A 17,774-nucleotide genomic window follows, 5' to 3' on the forward strand; every position below is an offset into this window, starting at 1 on the left:
TTGGATGTAAAACCCCCAAAATTAGCATTACTATTATTACCCTTTGCCTGTGCTCTCAGTTCTTCATGATATATAGGTAAGTTCGACACGTTGAGATCGAGATTGGCATTCAACACGTTCTTATCATCACACACACAACATCAGAGCGATTTCTGGGCGAAAAATTCGGGTTTGCAACGCACGTCATATTGTTATCGTTAATCGTGATGTGAGTACAAGTATGTCAAGTTACTAATGCCATGACCCATCAGTCATCTTAGTCACACATTTGTGCCTTTCCACACTATACTTTAGCATATATACCAAGCGAACGAGCCGCGCGAGTTACGCGGTTTGTATTTATTTTTGGTACCGCGGCATCGGCCAACAGACACATTCGGCTTCCCAAGAGCCCAGTTAAGGATTTCGCCTTAATAAAGAAACTATAGAGCTCGGTATGCATTCTTATAAAGCAAATCGAATGCACGAAATAAACTTCAGACTCTGCCCAGGCGGCGCTGCAGAAAAACCCGCCACCAGCGCCCCCATCGCAGCCTTGGCGCAAACTGAGTAGTGCAAAGAGAGCTGTCCGCAAGCGAAGCTGCATAGGCCACAATGGTGGAGGCCCCTCTTTCGGTTGTTTAGGCACGGTTTCTTAAATATCGAGGACCTGGAAAGCTTCTTCCGCCCATCCACGCTTCGGAAAGGGAGCAGAGCGAAGTACGTGTACAATGTAAAAGAACTTTCAGGTGTTATTTCGGCGCGCTGCAACTCGAAAGTACAGCGAGCATCGTACGACGTCGACGTCAAGCACTCCGACGTCCGTTCTCTAGCGCCTAAATGTGTTAAATCTGGGTACGTACATAATGTGAAAGCGATGAAGTACATATATGATTAAGTCAGTTAGCTATGTAGCTTACGGTCAGTGGTAAAAAGCTCGCTTTATCAGGGGCGAATGGCCCTGGCGACCTTCGCCTTTTCAGTTGCGTTCTCGCTTCAGCTCTCGCTTCCTGGGAGTTCGAGCGTGTTATCGCGCATCTTCGAATGTTTTCTTCTCGGTTGTCTTCCGTTTGTATTTACTGCAAATGGAGATACGTGCATGTCCGCTTTCGCGGGATACAACCGAAGGCAAAACAAACCAGCGGACGCTTAAAACAACACACGCGCACAAATTAATGTAAAGAAACGCGACATTTTTTTTTTCTAAACACGTGCGTTACTTTGCAATTACTCATCCAGTGCTCCCACAGCAACTTTATTGCTCAGATTACAAAAAAAGAAAAACGCTGTCAAGAGGGCTCAGTGCATTGCGAAACGTGCTCGTTGTATCGAAAAAGCCGAAACTAGAAATAAGCTCGCGATACCACAATGCCCTAGAACATGATTTTGAATTCATAAAGGAACCAAAATGTTTGGTTAAACTGACCTGCCAAATCTCTCCGTTCCACTTGCTGAGTAAAGTGGAGGCGGACGTGTGTAAACAGGTAGAAACATCGATGGCACATACGCAGGATGGTTCACAACTTTGTTTATTCTGTTGCCAACGAAGAGGCGGCTGCAGATTCCTCAGTTTTCGCTTGGTTGCCATAGTCCCCCGTCAGGGCTACGCAACACAATTACAGCAGAACAACATTATCACACTTTCTCATGTGAGTGGCTGTGTTGTGGAGAATGCGAGTAATTCGCTTACCCAACACGCGAACGGCCCGTATCCAGCGCTCTCCTTTCTCCTTCATACGACCGCGATGGAAATCGGTAAAACTGAACGTTGTTATTCAGTCCTTCACGTTCATGGCAATTTACAACGCAACAGTAACGTCGATTGCGGCGTTTCTTCGTAGCGCGCGGAGCAGTCGCGGTTGCCGTCGTGCTCGCCATCGCCATAGAAGGAGTGAGCCAACAAGAACTTTACGGCAGTTCGGCGGCACGTCCGACTAGCGGAGAAATTCATAGCTCTCATTCTGGCTGTTAAATGCGCAAAACATTAGCAATATTGTCACGTAGTAGTGACGATGAAGCGAACAGTCGTAAAACTGGGAATGACGAAACTGATTCTTTATTGAGCGAACCTGTGCCCACAAAAGCAAGTTACACTTGAAGCACAACGATAGCGGCGAACACAGTCGGCGATCGTCGAAATCTGATCAGCGGCGAAACGCGTCGGCTTTTATGCCTGAGTCATCGAAGGTTCCAGATTAATCCCTGATGCCCGCGTGTCTTCCAGAGAGTTCTAGACAATTCGCGTCGCTCATACAATCAGATTACATGGGCGTCGGTGACCACAGACGACGGATAGAAGCATTGATAACGTCCGAGAAGCTTCCAATGCAGGCGCGTCCTGCGCCGAGCGATAACGTTTAACATTTGTCAGCCAATGTTGAAAGCGGCCACCGGTGAAAGATAAACATGTGTACGTGTCAATACCCTCCCCTTAAAAAGCATCGTCCCGATGCTACAAACAAACACGAAAGCGAAAACAAAACCATGCGTAATAAACAAAATAACAAAAAACAATAACAAAGTAACAAAGTACCTAAGTTTGTCAGCGGGCGTAGAAAGGCTTAAGACGCACCACGTGGATGACTTCAGGTCGTGCCCGGCGCCGCTGTGATTGCGAAATGCCGTCTGGCACGACCTCATAGTCCAGTGCGCCAATACGTCGGGTGATCTTATATGGTCCGAAATAGCGACGTAACAGCTTCTCGCTAAGTCCTCGTCGGCGTATCGGAGTCCAGACCCAAACACGGTCACCGGGCTGGTACTCGACGTAGCGTCGTCGAAGGTTGTAGTGTCGGCTGTCGGTCCTCTGCTGGTTCTTGATGCGCAGTCGGGCGAGCTGTCGACCTTCTTCGGCACGCTGCAAATAGGTGGCAACGTCGAGATTTTCTTCGTCGGTGACGTCCGGTAGCATGGCGTCAAGCGTCGTTGCCGGGTTCCTTCCGTAGACCAGGTTGAACGGCGCCATGTGCGTCGTTTCTTGCACGGCCGTGTTGTATGCGAAGGTCACGTACGGAAGGATGGCATCCCACGTCTTGTGTTCGACGTCGACGTACATTGCCAGCATGTCGGCGATGGTCTTATTTAGGCGCTCGGTGAGGCCATTCGTCTGCGGGTGGTAGGCGGTGGTCCGGCGATGGCTTGTGTGGCTGTATCGCAGGATGGCTTGAGTTAGTTCTGCCGTAAAGGCAGTACCTCTGTCGGTGATGAGGACTTCTGGGGCACCGTGACGCAGGAGGATGTTCTCAACGAAGAATCGGGCTACCTCGGCAGCACTGCCTTTGGGCAAGGCTTTTGTTTCGGCGTAGCGGGTGAGGTAGTCCGTAGCTACGACGATCCATTTATTCCCGGACGTCGACGTCGGAAAAGGCCCCAGTAAGTCCATCCCAATCTGCTGGAACGGTCGGCGAGGTGGCTCGATCGGTTGTAGAAGTCCGGCTGGCCTTGTGTCATGAGTAAGACGCCGGAGGCGAAATAAAAGAAGACAAGGACGATGTGAGCGGAGCGTTCTGAACGGCGCGAGCGCGCGAGGCGCGTGACCCGAGGCGTGATCGAAGGAGAAACGGCGTTGTCTGAGCATTATCGACGTGGTTCCGGGCCAGGAAGGTCGCATCGCCAGCACCGCTCTGGCGACGGGAGACTTGGGGGTCTGGCCGAGTCCGTGACGTTGGCCGTCCACGGTGTGGCCGTGGACCAGGCACCCCAGAGAGGCTCCCCCTTCTACGGCAGACCGGCACGCTCGATGATCCCCGGAACGCCACATCGGCACTCGGGAAAGGAGCGAGACGGAAGCAGCGGCCGAGGACGTCGCTAGGCCTAACCCGTCACCTCTCCCGGCCACGTCAGCAGCAGCGACCGGGTTATCCAGGCTCCCGAGAAGAGCGAGTTGAAGGACCGACCGAAAGGCAGCAACGAATATACGACGGTCGACGGAGGCACCGACATTTAGAAAGGCCCAACGAGATCCCCGCCTGGAGAAGACGAGCAACGAGGACGAACTCCGTAAGAACGACTTTCTTGCATCGCCACAACAGTAGGCCAGTGATGCCAGACTTTGGGGTAGGAAGGGCCTAGGACTAACGGAGGCGAAGTTAAGGATATTTATTGATTCATTAGGTTGTACATTTGTTGGCATTTATTTATTCATTGTGTTTTAGTTCAGTGTGTAGCTTGATTTTCGGTTTGAGGCTTTTTGGTTTTGAGTTCGCGTGTAAATAAAATCTGTTTGCTGTGTTGCCATGCCTCTTCGCTCTCCATCTCTCATAACACCCGCACGCCCCCGAGATCAGTGACAACGCAAAACACATCACAATTGGCGAGCCTGCCAGGATCCGTTCCCGGATTCTATCCAGCCCAGTCACTGATACTCGGGAGTTGCAGAGATGGATTGGGAGGCGATATCGGCTGCTATTCGCAAGCAGAAGCTCAGCAAGGAGCAGGGCCTCAAACTAATTGAGGATGAAAGGAAACGCGTAGAGGCCGCTCGATTAGCAGAACTTGCTGCAGTTAAGAAAGCTTATGAGGAAAGAAAACAACGCCTAGAGAAAGAGATAAAGATGCTACAAGAGAAAGCTCAGGCATCGGAAAGGAGAGAGCGTGAGGCTGAGCTTAAGATTGAGAGTAGGCCCGCTAGTGTAGCAGAGCTGGCGGACAGCAGAAATTTGTCAGAAGACGTTGGCAGAGTAGATAGCGCCCGTGACGACCCAGAGGAGAAGCCCTCGACTACAGAACCCTTGATTAAGAAAGACAGTGATATGAGGATGGGCGAGATTCCGATAGAGATTGGCGTAAGCGAGGAGCAGAGAGCGGTAACGAAAGAAGTAGCTTCACCTCGTAACGACATGGGGTTTGTAATGGAAAATGATTCCAAGAATCGCCAGGCACCAGAAATGCCGAGCCAGTCAAACTCCGAGAGAAACGAGAAAGAGGATAGAGGCCCTAGTCACCTAAAAAGTGCAAAGCGTGAAGGTAGGAGGAAAACTCCCAGTAGATGGAAAAGAAAACGGCGTGTTAAAACGCAGATGCATGAAAAGAGGCGGACGTCAAGGAAAAGGATTAAGAGGCCAGAGTTAAGGCAGAGCCACTCCAAACCGCCCAAGAAATGTGCTAGAGGAGGAAAGAGGAAGAAGCAGGCCGTACGTAGAGAAGCGTGGGAGCTTAGGAAAAGGCGGAAAAAATGAACAGGTATAACCGGTAGGGTACTAAAGGAATATTATTTAGGAATGCCTTCGGACAGTGGAATAGTCAGCTCTTACAAATGTGTGTATATAGCAAGTTTATTCAAATAGAGTGTTTGGGACAATGAACATTACAAACAATTGAGTGCAGTGTTGTGTGAACAGAACAAATGGAGAAACGTGCGCGACAGTGCAGTGAAGTGTGATGATGAGTGGCAAGCGAAGACGACGCACAGAAGAGCACTCAAGCCACAACGAAAGTCAAGTTCGCCGCCAAAAAGAAGTTCAAGAGGAAGCAGTTTTTTGGAAAAAAACTCTTGAAGAGGGGAGCCATGTCATGAGTAAGACGCCGGAGGCGAAATAAAAGAAGACAAGGACGATGTGAGCGGAGCGTTCTGAACGGCGCGAGCGCGCGAGGCGCGTGACCCGAGGCGTGATCGAAGGAGAAACGGCGTTGTCTGAGCATTATCGACGTGGTTCCGGGCCAGGAAGGTCGCATCGCCAGCACCGCTCTGGCGACGGGAGACTTGGGGGTCTGGCCGAGTCCGTGACGTTGGCCGTCCACGGTGTGGCCGTGGACCAGGCACCCCAGAGAGGCTCCCCCTTCTACGGCAGACCGGCACGCTCGATGATCCCCGGAACGCCACATCGGCACTCGGGAAAGGAGCGAGACGGAAGCAGCGGCCGAGGACGTCGCTAGGCCTAACCCGTCACCTCTCCCGGCCACGTCAGCAGCAGCGACCGGGTTATCCAGGCTCCCGAGAAGAGCGAGTTGAAGGACCGACCGAAAGGCAGCAACGAATATACGACGGTCGACGGAGGCACCGACATTTAGAAAGGCCCAACGAGATCCCCGCCTGGAGAAGACGAGCAACGAGGACGAACTCCGTAAGAACGACTTTCTTGCATCGCCACAACAGTAGGCCAGTGATGCCAGACTTTGGGGTAGGAAGGGCCTAGGACTAACGGAGGCGAAGTTAAGGATATTTATTGATTCATTAGGTTGTACATTTGTTGGCATTTATTTATTCATTGTGTTTTAGTTCAGTGTGTAGCTTGATTTTCGGTTTGAGGCTTTTTGGTTTTGAGTTCGCGTGTAAATAAAATCTGTTTGCTGTGTTGCCATGCCTCTTCCCTCTCCATCTCTCATAACACCCGCACGCCCCCGAGATCAGTGACAACGCAAAACACATCACACCTTGTCGGCGGTGTTTTGCGTCGCTGACAGTCTCGGCATGTCCTTACGTAATGGGCGACGTCGGCAGAGAGGCGAGGCCAGTAGTATTTTTCTTGTATCCTCGCGAGCGTGCGAGAAAAACCGAGGTGTCCAGCCGTTGGGTCGTCATGGAGAGCTTGCAGAACCTCTGGACGCAATGCTGAGGGTACCACGAGGAGGTAGTTGGCTCGGAGAGGCGAGAAGTTCTTCTTTAGGAGAATGTCGTTTTGCAAGAAAAACGACGCCAATCCTCGCCTGAACACCTTCGGCACAGTGACGGTCTTGCCTTCCAGGTAATCTACAAGGTTCCTTAGTTCCGGGTCGGCTCGCTGTTGTTCGGCGAATTCGTCGGCACTGATGGGTCCCAAGAAAGTGTCGTCATCCTGGTCATCCTGTGGCGGCGGTTCGACGGGGGCGCGAGACAAGCAGTCGGCGTCAGAGTGCTTTCGCCCGGACTTGTAAACGACGGTGATGTCGAATGCTTGAAGTCTCAGACTCCATCGTGCGAGGCGACCTGAAGGATCCTTCAAGTTAGCTAGGTAACACAAGGCGTGGTGGTCGCTCACAACTTTGAAGGGCCTGCCATAGAGGTAGGGGCGAAACTTTGATGTAGCCCAGATGATGGCGAGGCACTCCTTTTCTGTTGTGGAATAATTTGATTCCGCCTTCGATAGCGACCGGCTAGCGTAACTTACAACCCTTTCTAGTCCGTCAGTCCTCTGCACAAGCACGGCGCCGAGTCCTACGCTGCTTGCGTCGGTGTGGACTTCGGTATCGGCGTTTTCGTCGAAATGCGCAAGGATGGGCGGCGATTGTAGGCGTCGCTTCAGTTCTTCAAATGCTTCGATTTGCGGCGTCTCCCACTTGAACTCGACGTCGGCCTTCGTGAGGTACGTCAGTGGCTCGGCGATCCGTGAAAAATCCTTGACGAAGCGCCTGTAATAGGCGCACAGGCCAAGAAATCTACGCACTGCCTTCTTGTCGGCGGGCGGAGGAAAGTCAGTGATGGCCGCCGTTTTCTGTGGGTCAGGGCACACTCCAGACTTGCTGATGACATGGCCCAAAAACAAGAGCTCCTCGTATGCGAAGCGGCACTTTTCTGGCTTCAACGTGAGTCCGGAGGTCTTGATAGCTTGAAGAACTGTTTCAAGGCGCCGCAGGTGTTCTTCGAAGCTTGAGGCAAACACAACGACGTCGTCCAAATACATGAGGCAAGTCTGCCACTTCAAGCCTGCCAGTACTGTATCCATGACGCGTTGGAAAGTCGCAGGTGCCGAGCAAAGACCAAACGGCATGACCTTGAACTCGAACAGTCCGTCTGGTGTTATAAAGGCAGTCTTCTCCCGGTCCCTCTCGTCGACTTCGATTTGCCAGTAGCCGGTTTTGAGGTCCATCGACGAAAAATACTTTGCGTTGTAGAGTCGATCCAAGGCGTCGTCAATCCGTGGGAGGGGGTATACGCCCTTCTTCGTGATCTTGTTGAGGCGACGATAATCGACGCAGAAACGTAGGGTTCCATCCTTCTTCTTCACTAACACCACGGGGGACGCCCACGAACTCTTGGACGGCTGGATGATGTCGTCGCGTAGCATTTCGTCGACTTGTTGCCTTATGGCCTCGCGTTCGCGCGCCGAAACTCGGTACGGGCTCTGACGGAGTGGGCGGACATTTTCGTCGGTTATGATGCGGTGCTTGGCGACAGGGGTTTGTCGAACTTTTGACGACGACGAGAAGCAGTCCTTGTATTGCAGGAGCAGAGCTTTTAGTTGTTCTTTCCTATGCCTGGGAAGGTTCTGATTGACGTCGAAAGTTGGTTCAGGTACTATAGTCGTCGTTGCAGGTGCACTGGAATCCGTGAAGGCGAAAGCACTGCTGGCTTGTACTATTTCGTCGATGTAGGCGACCGTGGTGCCTTTGTTAATGTGCTTGTATTCGGGGCTGAAGTTCGTGAGCATCACCCTTGCTTTCCCTGCACGTAGCTCAGCTATGCCTCTAGCGACGCAAATTTCACGGTCGAGCAGTAAGTGATGATCGCCCTCGATGACGCCCTCCATGTCTGCAGGCACTTCGGTACCGACGGAAATCATTACGCTGGAGCGAGGCGGAACGGTGACTTGTTCTTCTAGCACATTCAAGGCATGGTAACTGATGTCTGTATCCGGTGGTATCGCGTTGTGCGTTGAATGCGTTACCGACTTGGACCTTAAGTCGATGACTGCACCGTGTTGGTTTAGAAAGTCCATGCCTAGGATGACATCCCTGGAGCAGTGCTGCAGGATTACGAAGCTCGCCGGGTAAGTGCGGTTGTTCACAGTGACTCGTGCTGTGCAGATTCCAGCCGGCGTTATTAGGTGGCCTCCCGCTGTACGGATATCGGGTCCTTGCCAGGCAGTCTTCACCTTCTTCAACTTGGCGGCGAACGGGCCACTGAAGACGGAATAGTCGGCTCCAGTGTCGACGAGAGCAGTGACGTGATGACCATCGATTAGCACGTCTAAGTCGGTAGACCGTCGTCTGGCGTTGCGGTTAAGTCGTGGCGTCGGATCACGGCTGCGTCGGCTTGCTCCGCTGCTGCTACGTCGCGTCGGTAGGTCTTCTTTCGGCGGCGAAGTGTTGTCGTTAGGGCTCTTGCCAGGCGGTGTGCTGATACCTCGTCGTGGTGATTCGCGAATCTTCTTCGTCGGCGGCGGAGGATCTTCGGTACTGCGTCGTACAGCAACCGCACCTCCATCGGTTGCTGCCTTTAGTTTCCCGGGTAAGGACTGGGAGATCGGCCCCGAGTGGGACCGGTGTACTGACGGCGATGGGGCGAGATGTAGCGGCCTGGTGACGGCGAGCGTGAGGGTCGTCGTGGTTGCCACTGAGCTCCGGCGAGGTAGTCGGCGATGTCACGTGGTCGCTCGCCAAGCTGTGGACGTGGCGCGTTGACGGCGAACCCTCGTAGGCCCATCTCGCGGTATGGGCATCGGCGGTAGACATGGCCGGCTTCCCCGCAGTGATAGCAGAGTGGGCGGTGGTCGGGGGCGCGCCAAATGTCCGTTTTTCTCGGGTAGCTGCGCTGGGCGACGGGCGGGCGTGCTGGCTGCGGCGGCGGCGCTGGGCGACGGAATTGCGGCGTTACGGGGCCCTGGCGCGAGCGCGGGGGGGGGGGGGGGGGGGGCTTGACGACGGGCGACGGCGGCGTATGTCATCGCTTCCGGCTGGGGTTGCGGCGATTCGGGAAGTCCTAGCGATTGCTGGATTTCCTCCCGCACGATATCGGCGATGGAAGCAACTTGAGGCTGCGACGACGGTAGCAACTTCCGCAGCTCTTCGCGTACTATCGCCCTGATGGTGTCTCGTAGGTCGTCGGAAAGTCCTTGGACTTCGGCGTAGTGTGGCGTCGAACGGCGATTGTATTGCCGGTTGCGCATGTCCAGTGCTTTCTCGATCGTCGTAGCCTCCGAGAGAAAGTCTTGGACTGTTGTTGGTGGATTCCGTACCAGTCCGGCGAATAGCTCCTGCTTAACTCCCCGCATGAGCAAGCGAACTTTCTTGTCTTCGGGCATAGCTGGATCGGCGTGCCGGAACAATCGAGTCATTTCTTCAGTGTACATACCGATGCCCTCATTCGGGAGCTGTACACGGTTTTCCAGCAAGGCTGCAGCTCTTTCTTTACGGACGACGCTCGTGAAGGTGTCCAGGAAGGCGGCTCGGAAGAGGTCCCAGGTTGTTAGTGAACGTTCCCTATTCTCGAACCAGGTTCTGGCGCCATCTTCAAGAGAGAAGTAAACATGGCGCAGCTTTTCGTCGCAGTCCCACTTGTTGAACGTAGCGACCCGGTCGTATGCCTCCAGCCAGCTTTCGGCGTCTTCACATGGCGAACCGCGGAAAGTCGGCGGCTCCCTGGATTGTTGCATCACGACCGCAGATGTTGGCACAGGGGCTGTCATGGTAGCTGCTGCCGAGGTCATGACTTTTGTCATCTTGGTCTTCTCAGGTAGGGGTTCGTACTCCGGTGGCAGGTTCAGTAGCCTGCGACTAGCTCGCTGGTCGGGGTAGGCGTCGACGTCTTCTAGACGGTGTGGGCTTGGCTCACGGCTGGACGGGGGCGGTCCGGTACAAGGACATAAAAGCACCTCCACCAGATGTCACGTAGTAGTGACGATGAAGCGAACAGTCGTAAAACTGGGAATGACGAAACTGATTCTTTATTGGGCGAACCTGTGCCCACAAAAGCAAGTTACACTTGAAGCACAACGATAGCGGCGAACACAGTCGGCGATCGTCGAAATCTGATCAGCGGCGAAACGCGTCCCAGGTGAAAATTTCCAACTGGGATCCAACTGGGATCAGCTGGGATGAACTGGTTCCAGCTGGAAACCAACTGGTCCCAGTTACACACCAACTGGTCCCAGTTGGAAAGCAACTGGGTAGCAACTGGTTCCAGTTGGGATCCAACTGGAACAATTTCCAGTTATACTGGGAGTGACTGGACCCAGTTGGGATCCAACTGGAACTTTGACCAGTTGTACTGGAATCAACTGGTTCCAGTAGAGAGGCAACTGGAACTTTCACCATTTGTACTGGAATCAACTGGTTCCAGTTGGATTCCAACTGGAACTTTGACCAGTTGTATCAGTAGCAACTGGAACCAACTTAAACATTGGCCAGTTGTTCTGGTAGCAACTGTTTCCAGTTTGAATCCAAATGAAACGGTGACCAGAAGTTTAAATGAAAGCAAGTAACATCCAGTAACATGCAGCAGCTAGTCCTACTTATACTGAGCAATTAAGTTTGGCAGTTTTAGCAATCCTAGCCAACATTCTAATAGAAGTCTGTAATAATTAGTCTAATACGTCAGTTTTGTATTAGTTGTATAAGTTTTGTATTAGACCAATAGAAATTTCTATTAGTCGTACTGATTTACCTATAAGACCAAGAGGCCGTGTGTATTAGACTTATTAGTCTTTTACAAGCAGTGTAGTAGACACGCGCGTGTCTACTAGTTTCTCTATTAGACTAACAGGTCCTATTGGCCTTATGCAGATTGTTACTGGTCTGATACAACATGTACTGCTAGATTCCACAGCTCTTGTTTGCTGGTGAAAGTTAATTGACAAAAAATTAGAATAGCGGACCGCTTGCTTGCATGGAGGGGTGTTTCTAATTAATCACTGAATAATTAAAAATTCTGCTGTACAATTGTGCAGCAGATTGCGTTCGCACGTTTGCATTAGTTTCAGCACACCACCTCTCAGCGACGTACGCCTACATGGTCTTGCCAATTTTGCTTCACTGAGCCTCGTCGCGATGAGTCGAGGAAACAGCTAGTGTTTACAGCACAGCGAATACTCCCCCGCGAAAAAAAAGAAAAACGCGAACAACCAGCCGTCAGATCGCGGTGCCCGGTCAGCTTACGAACAACCATATTTGTTTGGCACTGAAGTTTCGTCAGTGTCGTATTTTCTGTTGAAGTGCGCATAAAGTAAATGTTAAACTTTTAATCTAAATTGCTAACTTGATATAGCATATAAAAGGCCGTAATATTTATTGACATCAAAGAGCAGTATCGCAGAGAAGGGAACGCGGCGGGTGGGAAGGATATAAAACCATAGAGAAAGAAATTCCTTTCTCTATGATAAAACTGCGACCATAGTCAGCGGTAGTTGCGCACAGCACGTGTGCAATGGCGGCCGCCATGTCAAGGCGAGGCTACGCGAGGCGTCACGCGAGGCGTGCGTGCGTGTTAGTGAAATAACGATGTGTTTTTAAGGAACCCGTGGTGTTAGCGCCTGCGCAATCTCATTCGTGGAGTAGTATATTTGGATAGTTTTATCTATGGCTGCTGTTGTGACTTCCAAACAACCCAAGGCAACTGTTTTACCCCTGTCCTTCGCGGCTTTGTGGATCTATCAGCGTGCATCGATGTGCAGTGTTCTCCCCGGCGCCGATTTACCATTTCGAGGTAATTATACTTCTTGTTTATGCTTCTATAGTACAGAATAAGGTGTTTTCTTTTTTTTTTATCCTAACGGTGGACGTAAGTACTTCTGAACAGTGCCGTCGGGCCGATTGCTGTGTGCGTTGCAGCAATGATCGACATGCCTGTTTCCGACAACGCTGTGCAAGATTTGTGTCTAGAGTTCTTTATATCTGCCTACTGTTTCGATGGAACACACATCTTATGTTGATTTTGTGTTCTTTATAGTGGTCCTATCGTGTCACGTGGCGTCATTTTTTATTATGATAAACATTTTGAGCTAGCATATATCACACTGTCCTAAAATTAGTTTGGTAATTGCGGAGCCACATTACTCTAATGTGGAAGCAAATATTGCCAGCTTAAACGTTTAGTGGTAGAACTAGCACCCCTGTTTCTAACTGCTTCTATATGTATTTTTGTGCCCAGGTTTTTTTAACCACTTCCTCAAAAGGACGCCCTTTGGTCGAAGTCAACGAAAAGCTCTCAATCAAGATTGCTGACCTGACGAAGATCTCGAAGGAGGAATCTGTAAAAATACATGCTGTGCTAATAAATGCTTTTAGCAATTTTACCTGTTTTTCGTTATGTATCTGGAACATTACAACATTTTCTTTCACTCCAATAGACCTATTACACTAATACACTAAGAGACCTACTAGACTGTATTAGTGTCGATAACCGAATAGGCTATTAGGGTTTGTATTAGAAATTTTGCTAGGGACTTAAGCAATAATAGCTGAACTGCTTTAGTTGTATGAAATCCATCAGCAGAATACACTTTTGATAGGCTTCTGCACGGGCCAGTTGCAATTGGGACCAACTGGGATCAGTTGTAATGGGCTCCAACTGGGACCAATTACAATGGGGACCAACTGGGACCAATTGCAATGGGGACCAACTGGGACCAATTGCAATGGGGACCAACTGGGACCAGTTGCAATGGGGACCAACTGGGACCAGTTGCAACGGGGACCAACTGGGAATTGTTCCATAAACCAGTTTAACTGGAACCAGTTGCATTCCCAGTTGGAAATTTTCACCTGGGGTCGGCTTTTATACCTGAGTCATCGAAGGTTCCAGATTAATCCCTGATGCCCGCGTGTCTTCCAGAAAGTTCTAGACAATTCGCGTCGCTCATACAATCAGATTACATGGGCGTCGGTGACCACAGACGACGGATAGAAGCATTGATAACGTCCGAGAAGCTTCCAATGCAGGCGCGTCCTGCGCCGAGCGATAACGTTTAACATTTGTCAGCCAATGTTGAAAGCGGCCACCGGTGAAAGATAAACATGTGTACGTGTCAATATGAACCAAAATTAAGTTAAATCGTTGTTTCGCACTCGCTAGCTGCTTAGGCAACTTAGCAAGGGAGTCGGACTTTGCACTACTCAATTATTACCTCTTCGCACCGACAGGTGGCGCTACGCGTCTTGCAAAACTGTCACTAAGGGCCTGAGGCAAGGTTGTCCCCTCTCGCCCTTGCTTTACATTCTGTACACATCAAGAATGGAGCGGGCACTGCTAAACTCGGGCCTTGGGTTCCGACTGAGGTTTAGTACGAGCAGTGCGCAACGAGAACCACCGCCTCCCTGGCCTGGCATTCGCGGATGACCTGGTAATCATGGCAGAGAACAGAGAGGATCTACAGACCCTCCTCGACATTTGCCAGGTGGAAATCTCGCGCATCGGGCTATGCTTCAGTACCAGGAAGTCGGCGGTCGTTTGTCTGGCTGGAGGGCTTACTGATCCAGTTGTCCTGACTCTCGGGGGCAAGCCGGTGGCTATATGTAATGAGTACAGGTACCTCGGGGTCACTCTCTGTGCTGAGGCAGATAAATACAGCTTCCACGAGACCGTACTGCGGCAGGCGGCTCTTCGGGCGCAACGTATCCTCCGCCGGTGGTGCTTGTGGGGCTGTAACCGTTTCCTGATGATCCGCGATTTATGGAAACTGGTTCATGTACCCGGCCTCACCTTTGCAAATGCAGTTACCTGCCTCTCACCAGCAACACGAGAGTGGCTGGAGCGTCAGCAGCGGGAGGCTGGGCGCACTGCTCTTGGATGCCATGGCCACGTAGCCAATGAGGCCGTGCGGGGAGATGTGGGATGGTCGAGCTTCGAGGCCCGGGAAGCTGCGAGCAAGATCGCCTACCGTGGCCGTCTCCTCTTCCTACCACGCACGCAACGGGCTCGCCGAGTTTTCGAGTATCTCTCGGCGACATGCATGCGAACTGACTGGACACGCCGGGTGTACCATATCGAGAAGTACGGCTTCTTTGGTGAAAAAATCGAGGCCGACACTGCAGCCAAGTGGTCGATCGAGGTCCGCCGACGCGTGAAGGAAGCGGAAACCACCATCTGGAGCAAGGAAATGGAGTCGAAATCTACCCTTGAACTCTACCGGGGAAACAAACGAGGGATCAGTGGGGAGTGCTTCTATGACAACAGCATTGGAAGCAGCCTCCTGTTCGAGGCGAGGGCAGGGGCACTGCGCACTCTCGTATACCGCAGCCGCTTCCAAGACACCGGTATGTGCATCAAGTGCAGGCTCTGCGGGGCGGAGGCCGAGACGCAAGAGCATCTCATCCTTCGATGCGCTGGCCTGCAGACTGTTCCGTTAGAGGACACAGATCTCCCTCGGGCACTCGGTTTTCACTTGCTCGAGGCAGAGGATGGAAACCACATCGCGAATGGCCACAACGTCGGCCGGACCTGCGCTGTAGTGGCCACCAAAAAGCGACTGACTGAGTGGTGGACCAGTATGCGCCGGATGTGACTCTAGTTTGCATAGTGACCTACAAGTGCACATTTCCTTCCTTTCTGTGTTTTCTTTTCTTTCTCCTTTTTTATTTATTTATCTATTTATTTGTTTAAACCCTCCAGGCCAGGACATTGCGTGTGTCCACCCGTTACAAAGGGGCTGGCCGCTACTACATCATCATCATCATCATCAACTCCAGAGTCTGACGTTAGAGTGTACTAGAACATGGTCGAGTGGGACGAGCGGCTGGGGCGGCGCATGCTTTGCAGTGAGGCGCCCGACGTGGAAAAATACTGGGGCGCCGCTGCGGTCGAACTGGATTGGGCCGCATCAAGGTCGCGCCGTTGGAAACTGCTGGCGATACTGCTCGGCAGGGTCATTCGTACAACTTCGCGCGCTGGTATTTGCGTTCAGACCAATCAAATGGGGTTCATAATTGCATATGACATGCAGATATGCCTTAAGAATAAATTCCTTTTCTTTCTCTTATTTATTTATTTTTTATTATTTTCGAATGCCGCTCGGTGATTGCGCGTGCATTGCGGCGGCAGTGTCGGATTTCATTCTACTCTGTTATTGTATGGTTCCCTTAGGAGAAAAAATATTTTGCTCGTTCTTCAAGCAGTATGTATCTCTCGTGTGTATTGTTGCGCATATAGTTTTCCATCAGTAGGACTCGTGAAACGCAGACGGAGAAACACATGTAACCTTCCTGCTTGCCGCTTCAAACAAGTAAACAGCATGTATCTGCTCCATGCGGCGCTTTGTACTCAGATTTACGGGAAGCATTGTTATAGATAAAAAAAAGAGTAAACTGCAGCGCAACATTCCATTCAAGTTTTTGCCTTCCTTGCGGTAGGACCTCGAGCGCTGAAAACAGTTTTTGTTAGTCATTCTATATGCTCATCTTTGACCATATAAGCCGTACGTGGAAATTGTTTCCCCTGTCAATACTTCAAAAAAAGAAAAGAGAAGGAAAGAAAGAAAGCGGAGTAAACAGAATCCGGAGCAATTGGTACGGGGTTATTTATTGCTGTCGGACCTCGAGCGCCGAAAACGGTTTTAGTTAGCCATTCTATATGCTAACCTTTGGCCGTAAGCCGTACATGGAATTTTTTTTGCCAGTCGATACTTCAAAAAAAGAAAAAAAAAAAGCCTGCGCGGTAGCCTAATTATGCCTATATCGTGGATACGGCGTTGCGCTGCTAAACTGGAGCTCGCGGGTTCAAACATCCAGGTCACGGAATTCGATGGAAACGAAATGGAAAAAGGCTCGGGTACTTCTATTTAGGTGCACGTTAAAGAACCCCAGGTGGCAAAAACTAAACCGGGTGCCTCATAATCATATCGTGGTTTTGCCACGTAAAACCGAAGAATTTGCTTATATTAAAAAAAGAAAAAAGCAGGTGACTGCGTTCTTCGGCTTATTTCTGGGGGTGTAAACATAAATTATTCTCGGGTCTGATTTCCGAGAAAAACATGTTACGCTTATCCTATATTTCATGCATAAATGTAATGCCGTTCCCAAATGTATGGCCGCTCAACTCTGCAGCTTATATATTATAAACGGCTGCGTTCAGTTATATATATACAGGGTGTTTCAAAATTTATTTAACTTTCAAAATTTATTTAAGGTTACCTGTGGCAGATAGCACAATTCTAGCTCATGAGCTGATCTACTCGAAGAGGCGGACATTACTAGCAAAAAAATTAAAATGCCTAATCGACTAATTAACAAAAACTTGCTAATTAAGTTTTTAACTAATTAACTGATGGCGCATATTGCAATTTACAAATTGTAGCCGTGGAGTTCGCAAGACGGATCCACTCAGAATTAATTCTCTGGATGACAGCAGTTTCGAGATATTAATTCCCGAACTTTGCGGAGAAATGCATTGGCGTTCCAGTTAATTTTGTGCTTCAATGCAAAAAGCGACGTTTTGTTAAGAACCTAACTGGAACGCCATGCAATGCATTTCTTCGCAAAGTTCGGGAATTAATATCTCGAAACCGGTGTGATCCCGAGAATTCGTTCCAACTGGATCCGCCTTGCGAACTCCACGGCTGCAATTTGTAAATTACAATATGGTCCATCAGGTAATTAGTTAAAAACTTAATTAGTGATTCGATTATGCATTTCAATTTCTTGTGCAAGTAATGTCCGCCTCTTCGAGTAGACCAGCTCATGAACTAGAATTGTGCTATCTGCCACAGGCTACCTTTAAGAAATTTTGAAAGTGTTCGCTGAAACACCGTGTGTATATATATATATATATATATATGCCTGTCTGCGTGCGTGCGTGCGTGTGTGTGTGTGTGTGTGTGTGTGTGTGTGTGTGTGTGTGTGTGTGTGTGTGTGTGTGTGTGTGTGTGTGTGTGTGTGTGTGTGTGTGTGTGTGTGTGTGTGTGTGTGTGTGTGTGTGTGTGTGTGTGTGTGCGTGCGTGTCATTGATATACTGTACGACGCCGAATAGTAATTTCCGTTCGAATGTAACGCATAACAGCACTATTGAAATCTCAAAGGTGAGTGACTGCATGCAAGTGAGGACTGTTAAGTATTCCGAATGATTTTGCTGCCGGAGGGTCGTGGCTGTTACGCAGAGGCGCAGTTCCTGAGAGAATTAACGGACGGGTGTTAATAAGTACTGCTTAACAAGTTCCTAGCTCTCATTCGAT

At 50.4% G+C, this 17,774-nt stretch overlaps 1 protein-coding gene and 1 long non-coding RNA gene across 4 annotated transcripts in view; both read left to right on the top strand.

Moving 5' to 3' along the window:
- The window catches only part of LOC119460525 (activating signal cointegrator 1 complex subunit 3), a 418,279-nt gene that overhangs the window by 45,536 nt on the left and 354,969 nt on the right, over positions 1-17,774 (top strand). The window lies entirely within an intron of this gene.
- Positions 12,063-12,905, top strand: LOC125939743 (uncharacterized). The gene is made up of 2 exons (XR_007463110.1): positions 12,063-12,316; positions 12,761-12,905. It is a non-coding gene; the product is annotated as an uncharacterized LOC125939743 (long non-coding RNA).

Source organism: Dermacentor silvarum, chromosome 8, assembly GCF_013339745.2.
Source record: "Dermacentor silvarum isolate Dsil-2018 chromosome 8, BIME_Dsil_1.4, whole genome shotgun sequence".
NCBI lineage: Eukaryota > Metazoa > Arthropoda > Arachnida > Ixodida > Ixodidae > Dermacentor > Dermacentor silvarum.